This window comes from Choloepus didactylus, chromosome 26, assembly GCF_015220235.1.
Source record: "Choloepus didactylus isolate mChoDid1 chromosome 26, mChoDid1.pri, whole genome shotgun sequence".
Lineage (NCBI taxonomy): Eukaryota > Metazoa > Chordata > Mammalia > Pilosa > Megalonychidae > Choloepus > Choloepus didactylus.
Window position 1 is genome coordinate 4,436,962 of NC_051332.1, and position 10,798 is coordinate 4,447,759.

The following is a 10,798-nucleotide window of genomic DNA, read 5'->3' on the forward strand; positions in this document are numbered from 1 at the left end:
TGTAATTAGAGGTGATTTAATTATTGACTATGTGCAGATTGATTGCATCCTTAGTTGTAGAATGTTTGTAAGTAAATGGCAGCCTTAATATGATGATGGGTGTAATTTTTAGTGTTATAATGAGGTCTAGGGGACTTATAGATTAAAGGTTAAGCTACTGTATATGTCAGACAGGCCCATGCAATCACATGATAAAAGTTACAATCATCAAACATCAAGACAAATAGACTACAGTTTGGCAATTTCAGGTATTTGATTCTGGTTATTCTAATACACATAGAAAGTGAAAAGAAATATCTATACAATGATTTAATAATCATAATCATTTGTTAATTCCTAACTTCTTGGAATTAACTTCAAAGCCAATACCAGGAAATGTGTTGAGTTAAAAAATGAGAATTTATTCACTCATGGTTGAGACTAGGAAAATAAAATCAAGGCATCATCATGGCAATGCTTTCTTCCCAAAGACTGGCTGCCTGTGACCCTTGGCTACTCTGCCACTTGGCAAGGCACATGATGTTGTTGGCTGGTCTCTCCCTTCTCCTGGTTTCATTGCTTTCCACTTGCTTCTGTGGCCTTTTTTCCCGTGTTCATTCCATTTATAAAGGATTCCTGTAATAGGATTAAGACACATCCTGGTTGAGGTAGGACACAATTAAAGTAACCTCATTAGAATGTTCTACTTACAATGGTTTCCCAACCACAGGAAGGGATTAGATTGAAGAACATCTTTTTCTTGGATACATACAGCTTCAAACCACTGCACTAATTCTGTGCATGCCCCAGCTTACTGCCTTAAGTTTTATGGCTGTGAAACAGGGAGAGGGAACAAAGGATGAGCCTAGTTGTCTCCTTAAATTGAGGCGATGCTACTGAGAGTCCTGGGAGACCAAGGCAGCCTGAGTTCAAAGGCAAACTAACAAAGAGGAGACAGATGCACAGAAAGAAAGCAGGAGACTTTTGGAGGGTCTTCCCTTGATCATTCAGCAGATTGCTGATGGAAACATGTTAGGAAACTGCCTGAAATCTGGGAAGAAGCATCTGAAAAGATTATGGGGAATAGAGTCCAATAAACACAGGGCTTGGTATAGTGCCTCTTCTCACCAACCAGAGTAAAAAAGTAACTCATGATTCATAGGCCTTGGGTAGAGTAATCAAAAAGTTCTTGCCTTAGTAGTGAGGGAATAATTAGCCTTATAGTAGACACTACAATTTTTAAAATGAAGACCCAACTGATCAAACTGTTACCAAGTAAATTAATTGCATCATAGGAGAAATCCCTAAGAATACTCATAAGGATACAAAACCATTTAGCATCTAATAGGGTAAAATTCACAATGTCTGGCATTCATTCATAGGTTGCAACTTTGCAATGAAGCCAGAAAATATGACTCATAGTGAAGAGAAAAATCAAAACTGACAGAGATGTCAGAATTAAGCAGAAAAGGACATAAAAACTATTATCCTAAGTGTATTCTAGATATTCAAACAGATAAGTAGAGATGTAGAAGATAATAAAAGACTCAAATAACTAGAGATGAAAACTATAATTCTGAGTTGAAAAATTCACTGGATAGGATAATCAGCAGATTAGAAATTACAGAAGAAAAGTTTAGCAAACTTGGAAACATAGCAATACAAACTATCCAAAATGGAATACTGAGAAAAAGACAAAATTAAAAAGAAACATTAGTGGGCTGTGGCACAGCTTCAAGCTGCTTAATATGCATGTAATTAAAGTCCATGAAGAAAGGAGACAATGAAGGCAAATATTTTCTAAATTTGATGAAAACCATAAGTTCACAGAAAAAAGAAATGCAAACAACCCTAAAACACAAGAAATATATTTTAAAAAACTGACTGCACAAAAGCATCATAATCAAATTGCTGAAAACCAGTGATAAAGAGAAAATCTTAAGAGTAGCCAGAGGAAAAAATACACTTTACTTTGAGAGGAACAAAAATAAGGATGATGGTATATTTTTTTCAGAAACAATACAAGTGAGAAGAAATTGCAGCAATATATTTAAATACTGAGAGAAAAAGAAACCTATGAAGCTAAGGTACAATACACAGCAAAAATATATTTTAAAAATTAAAGTGAAATGACATTTTGCAGATATACAGAAGTGGAAGTAATCCATCACCAGTAGATGCATACTGTAAGAAATGTTAAAAGAAGTCCTTCAGGCAGGAAAATGGCACCAGATGAAAACATGGATCTACACAAAGAAATGAACACAAGAAATTATAAAAACATGGGTAAATATAAAAGATTTTTCTTATAATTTAAATATCTACAGCTGAGTGTATGCTTTGTATGACTGCATGGTATGTGAATATATCTCACATAAAATTGAATTTAAAAGGATAATTGATTGCTTAAACAAAAATAATATATTGTGAGGTTTAATAACACACAAATATAAAGTTATATACAAAATAAAATATATGGTAACATTAACATAATGTCCATTAAGGCAGAAAAGAAAGCAGACCATTGGAGCACTATTATATTACACATGAAATGGTAAAATGGTAAAGTTTAAAGAGAGAATTTGGCAAGTTAATTATGTTATTCTTTTCAATTCATTTTTATTGAGATATATTCATGTACCATGCAGTTATACAAAACAAAGTGTACATTCAATTGTTTACAGTACCAATATATAGCTGTGCATTCATCACCAAAATAAATTTTTGACAATTTCATTACCACACACACAAAATAATAAGAATAAAAATTAAAGTGAAAAAGAAAAATTAAAGTAAAAAAGAAAACTGTGTGCCTTTTTTTTTCCTTCCCCCATTTTTCTACTCATACATTCATAAACTGGACAGAGGAGAATATGGTCCATATGGCTTTCTCAATCACATTGTCACCCCTCATAAGCTACATTATTATCCAATTGTCTTCAAGACTCATGGGTTCTGGGTTCTAGTTTGATAGTTTCACGTATTTACTGCTAGCTATTCCAATTCTTTTGATCCTAAAATGGGTTGTCTATATTGTGTGTAAGAGTGCCCATCAGTGAGCTATCAGCTTCTTTTGGAATCTGTCTGCCACTGAGGATTATTTCATTTCCTTTCACATCCCCTTTTTGGTCAAGAAGATGTTCTTCATCCCATGATGCTGGGTCTAGATTCCTCCCCGGGTGTCATAGTCCAAGTTGCCAGGGAGATTCACTTCCCTGGGTGTCAGATCCCATGTAGAAGGAAAGGCAGTGATTTCACTGGTCAAGTTGGCTTAGCTAGAGAGAGAGGGCCACATCTCAGCAACAAAGAGGCATTCGGGAGGAGGCTCTTAGGCACAATTATAGGGAGGCCTAGCCTCTCCTTTGCAGCAACAGTCTTCCCAAGGGCAAGTCCTGTGCTAGAGGGCTCAGCCCATCAAGCCAGCAGCCCCTGTGTCTGTGAGCACATCAGCAACCATCAAGGTGGGGAAGCCCAACACCCCTGCATTCTCCACCAGCTCCTCAAGGGGGCTCTGCATATTTTTTCCTTGTTTTTTTAATTAACTTTTTTTAATCAACTATATCAAAAATAACTTCTAAAAAACGTACAATAAAAAACATTTTAAACAAACCATAACAAGGGAGTAAGAGAAAGACAACTAACCTAAGATAACAACTTTACTTCCAGCATGTTCCTACTCTACCCCAAGAAAATAACCTAATATAGAAACATTCCTGTGAACTTGTTCCTACCATACCCATCAGAAATTGACAGATCATAGTCATTCCTGGGCATTCCCAGAACATTAAATTTAGCTTAACTGTCCTTAACTGTTCTTATTGGGTTATCATTCCCCCTTCCTTAATTGCTCTGTATTGCTAGTTCCCCTACATTCTATATTATAAATGATTTGTTTTACATTTTTCAATGTTCACATTAGTGGTAGCATATAATATTTCTCTTTTTGTGCCTGGCTTATTTCACTCAGCATTATGTCTTCAAGGTTCATCCATGTTGTCATATGTTTCACGACATCATTCTTTCTTACTGCCGTGTAGTATTCCATTGTGTGTATATACCACATTTTATTTATCCACTCATCTGTTGAAGGACATTTAGGTTGTTTCCATCTCTTGGTAATTGTGAATAATGCTGCTATGAACATTAGTGTGCAGATATTTGTTCATGTCACTGCTTTCAGATCTTCCAGGATATAATGGTTCTGTGAATAATTGCATGTACTCTTCACATGATGGCATGGTATGTGAATATATCTTAATAAAATGAATTAAAAAATCCTTTGGGTCAGGTGTACTTTGGAATTCAGAGTTTTAAGACTTTAAGAACATGTACAAGGGATGCACTATATAACCTGTAGCACATCAGCATCACCTGGCCCAGCATCCCTTTGTCAAATATGTGCTTATTTTTGTCACAAATCCTCAGAACAGTGGGTAAATAAAGGTGATCAGTAGTTTCACATCAACACAGTTGTGTTTGCTGTCAAATGAGGACAAGGTCTTGGGCCCCAGATGTCCTAAATCTGCTGGGCCCTTCTGCCTGTGCCCAGACACTGCTGCTTTCTCCACCCTCCCACCACTCCACCACAGGCCTACCTCCAGGAGCCAGTGGGCATCCTGGGGCTCCTCCTGCTGGAACAGCACATGCACACACACCAACACCATGACCTGGTCTTCCAGCAGATGCAGGCAGAGCCCACTCTCCAGGAGGGTCTCCACCAAGTGGTCTGCCTGGAAGAGGTCATCCTGCAGGTCCTGGTACAGACTTCCCTTGAGGGCCACCAGCCCCAGCACTGGTGGGCAGGCATCCCTGCTCTCCTGAAGCAGTGCCAGGGAGCTCTGCATCATGTTTTGGACCAGGGACCCAAACTACCAACAGAGAGAATAGTCACAACAGCAGTAGCCAGGTCACCACACAGTGTGCATGGCACTGCCCACACCATTCCCATCCTCAGACCAGCTCTACATTGTTCCTAGGAGTGAAAGGAGCCCACCAGAGAAAAGATGAGTGCAGGGGGCATCAGATGTCCTAGACAATTTTTTTCCAATTCCCCAAAGAATGCTGTCTTCCAGAAACTCTGCCTGGGCACCACACAGGTGTCCAGGGCCACCTTTCACAGCTTTCCTCCATCTCTGAACCTCTCCTCTGCCCTCTTTGGCCACACTGGCCCCAGTGACTTAGGGGCTCATCCTGGGCACCCTGTCCACATGGCTCCACCAGGTAACTCTCTCCTAGCACTTCACATCATTCCACTTGTCCTCCAATTTGCAATTGGGCTTTGGTCTGACTCCTTCTCTGGGCTCTCAGCTCAATAGGGGTCACTGTCTGCCTCACCAGGGCTTCCCCATCATCTGCCACAGAACTCACATGCCTTCCAGAGCACTTAGGATGTGCCCTGACCAGGGGTGGCATGTGCCCTTTCTATTTCATCAAAAAACAACTAAAGCAGCAGGACTAATGTCAGTGCCTGTTTTAAGCATTTTGATTTTGGAAAAAGAAACAACAAACTTTTACTTGACAAATACTGGGAAACACAAAGAAGTAAAACCTGCCCTGATCCAATGAACAAAAATCTAGGGCAAGGGAAAAAAGCCTCAGTTAGGAGCTCTATGGGCCCTGGCATGGACAGGCCTGTATGTGCACCTTGGCTCACTTTCCTTCACAGGAATGTGTGAAGCAGCCCTAGTGCTTCCCCACTTGCCAAATGAGACATCCAGCTCAGAGAGTTGCACAACTTCCACAGGTCACAGGGTGGTGACCCCAGAAGGATGGCCTCTGTGCCCAAGCTCCAACCTCAACTACATGCAGAGGGCCACTCCACCACCTGAGGAGTCATGGATTATGCTGCACAAGTCCCTCTACTTTCTTCTTTCACAGCTAAGTCCCAGCTAGTTGGAAGTCCAGGATTTCTGAATTTTTCCTCAGTTTATACAAATGTAACTATGTGCACATACACCCATTTTAACATCAGAGACATACAGGCCCATTGCCTGGGCCACATCCCATCTGCCTGTCATTACACATGAGTCCTTGCCCATGAACTCAGTCCTGCCACATGTTCCATCAACAGAAGACTAGAGGTAGTTGAAGTGGGTCCCACCACAGACACTTAGGTGGCATCCTAGCACCTGCCTTTTCAAAAAGAACACCTCTGTTCACAATTGAACTATTATTTCCACAGGATGGTCTTCTAGAACTGTAATTAAATTAGTGGGGGATATGGACATAAAATTTTTCATCCACACCACCAAATTGCATTCCAAATTTCTGCAAAAATGTATGTTTCCAAAGAAGACAAATGGATGACCCCATCTATCCTGCTGATCCACAGGTCTGCTCTGACTTTCTCTCCATCCTGGCTGTCCCTGCACATTGCTCTTGGAATTCCTGAGCTGTTTCTTGCCAGGCCCAGTTGCTGCTTTTCTTTCCCTTTCCAAGCTGCCCTCACCAGGGAGGCTCACTCTAATCTTCAGATCCCCACCTCCCAGATTTTAATGGTCTTCCTTTCCCCAGACCCTGAATCTGGTCCTTCAGTGCAGGCCCAGGGCCACCGTGCTGGTCCCTGCACCCCACTGACTGAAGAAGGCTCTGAAATTCAGATAAGGGGCTGAAAACCAGCCTCCTCTTCTCCAAGAAGTGAAGCTTCCAGAACTTCCATTGTGGGGAGGGCTCCTCAGGACCCCTGTTTCCTCCAGCAGAGATGCCTACCCACTAGACTAGGGAGAGGATGGAGTGGGCCTGGGGAGGCAAAGTTGGAGGCCAACAATGCACATGGGCAGTCTGGCCTGGAACCCAGAACATAAGATCTGATACAGATTAATCTGGGGTCCTGGCTTTGATTTGGACACTGGCCTTTCCAGGTCTGTTTAGGGAGGGGAAAAGAGTGGAGGAAACCTGCTGGGCATGGACACTGAGTGGGACCCCACCTGCCCAGCACCCCAATACTTGTCAGTGCACACTCACACCTCCACAGGGACTCACCCTGGTCTCCTGGACTCACCACTCCCTGCTGCCATTTCTGGACTTGAGCACTTGCTCCAGGCACATCTGCCCTCACAGCCACAGAGAGGCCCAGATGCCAGGGTCAGGGCCATGCCCATGCTCCAATCCTGCCCTGGGGCACTACCTCTGACTTTGGTCCAGATCTCCAGAGCTTCCTGTGCAGAGGTGCGGGTAGGTGGTGGTGGTGGTGTTGGAAGGAGGCATCTGGCAGTTTGCCAAGCCCAGTGGAGTTGGGTTTCTAACTGGAAGGGGTTCAGCCATTCCCATGGGATTCCCCTGATTCTGAGGTGAAAGCACACTAGGCAGCCACTCCCCACTGTGCCATGCAACCTCCTGCCCCCCTCTAAGTCCCCCCCATAACACACCCTTGTGCAGGCCAAAGCCAAGTGGGAGGTGCATCCTCAGGGCCCCCAGAATGTCACAGAAGTGCACACATCACAGCTAGATAAGACAATAAAGTTCAAAGGTCTCAAATCAGTAATGTAGCTTCACAATTTTAGGAGGTTTATCAAGAAAAGAAGACTAAATCCAAAGTTACCAGGAAGAAGGATACAAGATTAGAACACAGATAAAGGAAATACAGAATAGAAAAACATTTAAGAGAATGTGTGAAATTAGAATTTAGTTTTTCAAAAGACCATTAAAGTTAAGAAGCCATTAGTTACACAGCCTCCAGCCCCAAAAATGAGAAAAGACTCCAATAACTAAAATAAAAAATGAAAACAGTGACTTACATTCTGACCTTACAGAAATGAAAGGATTATAAAAGAAAACAGGCTGGAAGGAGGTAAATGACATGGTGGAACTGTAGCCTAAAGCATCCTTTGGGATTTGCTTTATAGCTGCTCATTGAATTTTTTAATCTCATTTTTTATTGTGATTGTTCACATACCATATAATTATCCAAAGATCCAAAGTGTACAATCAATTGCCCTCCATACCATAAAAAAGCTGTGCATCTATCACCACAATTAATTTTTTCAATTTTTAGAATTTTCATTACTCCAGAAAAGAAATAAAGACAAAAAAATGAAACTCAATTCCTCCCATGTCCCTAACCACCTCTCTTGATTGGTGACTTATAGTATTGGCATAGTACATTTGTTACTATTTATGAAAGAATGTTAAAATACTATAAGCGGCAGTATACAGTTTGAAATAGGTATATTTTTCCCTATATGACCCTCTATTATTAACTTCTAGTTATAGTGTCATACACTTGTTCTGGTTCATGAAAGAGATTTCTAATATTTGTACAGTTAATCACAGGCATTGCCCACAAATTTCAGTGTTCTATACATTCCCATCTTTTAACCTCCAACTTTACTTCTGGTGGCATATATGACTCTGAGCTTTCCCTTTCCACCACATTCACACACCATTCAGCATTACTAGTTATTTTTACAATGTGCTACTCTTACCTCTGTTCATTTCCAAACATTGAAATTCAACCCAGTAGAACATTCTGCTCATAATAAGCAACTGCTCCCCATTCTTTGGCCTCATTTTATATCCTGGTAACTTATATTTCATGCCTATTACTTTACATGTTATAATTAGTTCCTATCCAGTGAGATTCTGCCATATTTGTCCTTATGTGTCTGACTTATTTCACTCAATATATTGTCCTCAAGGTTTCTTCTCAACACATGGTTTTAAGATGGTTTTGTTCACACACCATATCTTCCATCCTAAGTAAACAATCAATGGTTCCCTGTATAGTCACTTATTTATGTATTCAGCACCTTCACCACTATCTGTATAAGGACATCTCCATTTCTTCTGCAAAGCAGGAAGAAGAGTCAAAGAAGGTATAGAGGAAAAAGAAAAAGAGAAAGAGAAAGAAAAACACGACAGCTAGGAAGCAGCAAAAGGAAAGATAGCATTAAATTAAAGTAGAATAAAGAGTCAGATAACATTGCCAATGCCAAGTCCCATACCCCTCCTTTATTTCCCCTCTTATATGCATTTACCTTGATATATTGTCTTTGTTACATGAAAGGAAGCATAATACAATGTTTCTGTTAATTATAGTCTCAGTTTACATTGTATTTTTCCCCAATACCTCTCTATTTTTAACACCTTGCAAGGTTGACATTCATTCTTTTTATTACAATCATTGAGCACCCTAGGTTTCACTGAGTTATATAGTCCCTCATGAAAAAAACACATTTATACCTTTTATTACAATCATTGAGCATCCTAGGTTTCACTGAGTTATATAGTTATATAGTTATATCTTTCTTCTTTCCATCTGGTGTCCCACATGTTCCTAACCTTCCTCTTTCAACCATATTCATTGTTATCTTTGTTCAGTGTACTTACATTGCTGTGCTACCATCACCCAAAACTGTGTTCCTACCTCTCACTCCTGTCTTTTCCTATCTGTCTGTAGTGCTCCCTTCAGTATTTCCTTAGAGCAGTTATCTTTTTCACAAACTCTCTCATTGTCTGTTTGTCAGAGAATATTTTGGACTCTCCCTCATATTTGAAGGACAGTTTTGCCAGATATAGGATTCTTGGTTTGCAGTTTTTCTCTCTCAGTATCTTAAATAATATCACACCACTTCCTTCTTGCCCCCATGGTTTCTGCTGAGAGATCTGCATAGTCTTATTAAGCCTCCTTTCTATGTGATGGATTGCTTTTCTATTGCTGCTTTCAGGATTCTTTGTCTTTGATGTTTGATAATCTGTTTATTAGGTGTCTTGGCATAGGCCTATTAAGATCTATTCTGTTTCAGGTACACTGCACTTCTTGGATCTGTGTGTTTTTTAACTGACACTTTCTAATCTTTCATTTATTTGAAGTTCTAAATCAATGGAATTAGACTACAAATTAATTCATTAGTGCAAACAGTAGAAAATGATGTCAAGATTATTAGGAGAAGAACAGACAAGGTGTGCCAATTTGAATGTATTATGTCCCACAGAAAAAGCTGTGTTCTTTGATGCAGTCTTGAGGGGCAGAGATTTTAGTGCTGATTGGATTGGAATACTTTGGGTGTTTCCATGGAGATGTGCTGCCCCACCCAGCTGTGGGGGGTGACTGGTTGGATGATTTCCATGGAGGTGTTGCTCCATCCATTCAGGGTGGGTCTAAATTAAATCATTGGAGCCATATAAATGAGCTGACAAACAGAAGGGACTCAGTGCAGCTGTGAGTGACATTTTGGAGAGCAACCGAGAATGACATTTTGAAGAGGAGCTACAGCCAAGAGGGGCACTTTGAAGAATACACAGAAGCTGAGTAGCTGCAGATGAGAGACAGTTTGAAGATGGCCATTGAAAGCAGACTTCTTCAGAGAAGCTAAGAGAGGAAAAATGACCTGAGAGCAACTAAGTGTGACATTTTTGAGGAACTGTAGGTCAGAGAGGAATGTCCTGGGAGAAATCCATTTTGGGGTCAGAGATCTGGAGCAGACACCAGCCTTCCCAGCTGATGGAGGTTTTCTGGACACCATTGGCCTTCCTCCAGTGGGGGTACTTGATTATTGATGACTTACTGTGGACACTTTAAGGCCTTAAGACTGTAACTTTTTAACCAACTAAACCCCTTTTGTAGGATCCAATCCATTTCTGGTGTTTTGCATTCCAGCAGCATTAGCAAACTAGAACACAAGGAGATGAATTGATCCATAGTCAGATATACAGATTGATTCCTGAAACTCAAAAAATGTAGGTCAACTTTTCCCCTGTCTCTTAATTACATGCCCACAAGCTTTCTTCTGTCAAGTCTGGAAATCTTGGGGGCTTATTTCTACCCAGTGTAGTTATGTTTCTATATCTGATGCTGTCCAATTTTGAAATGAAATAAACA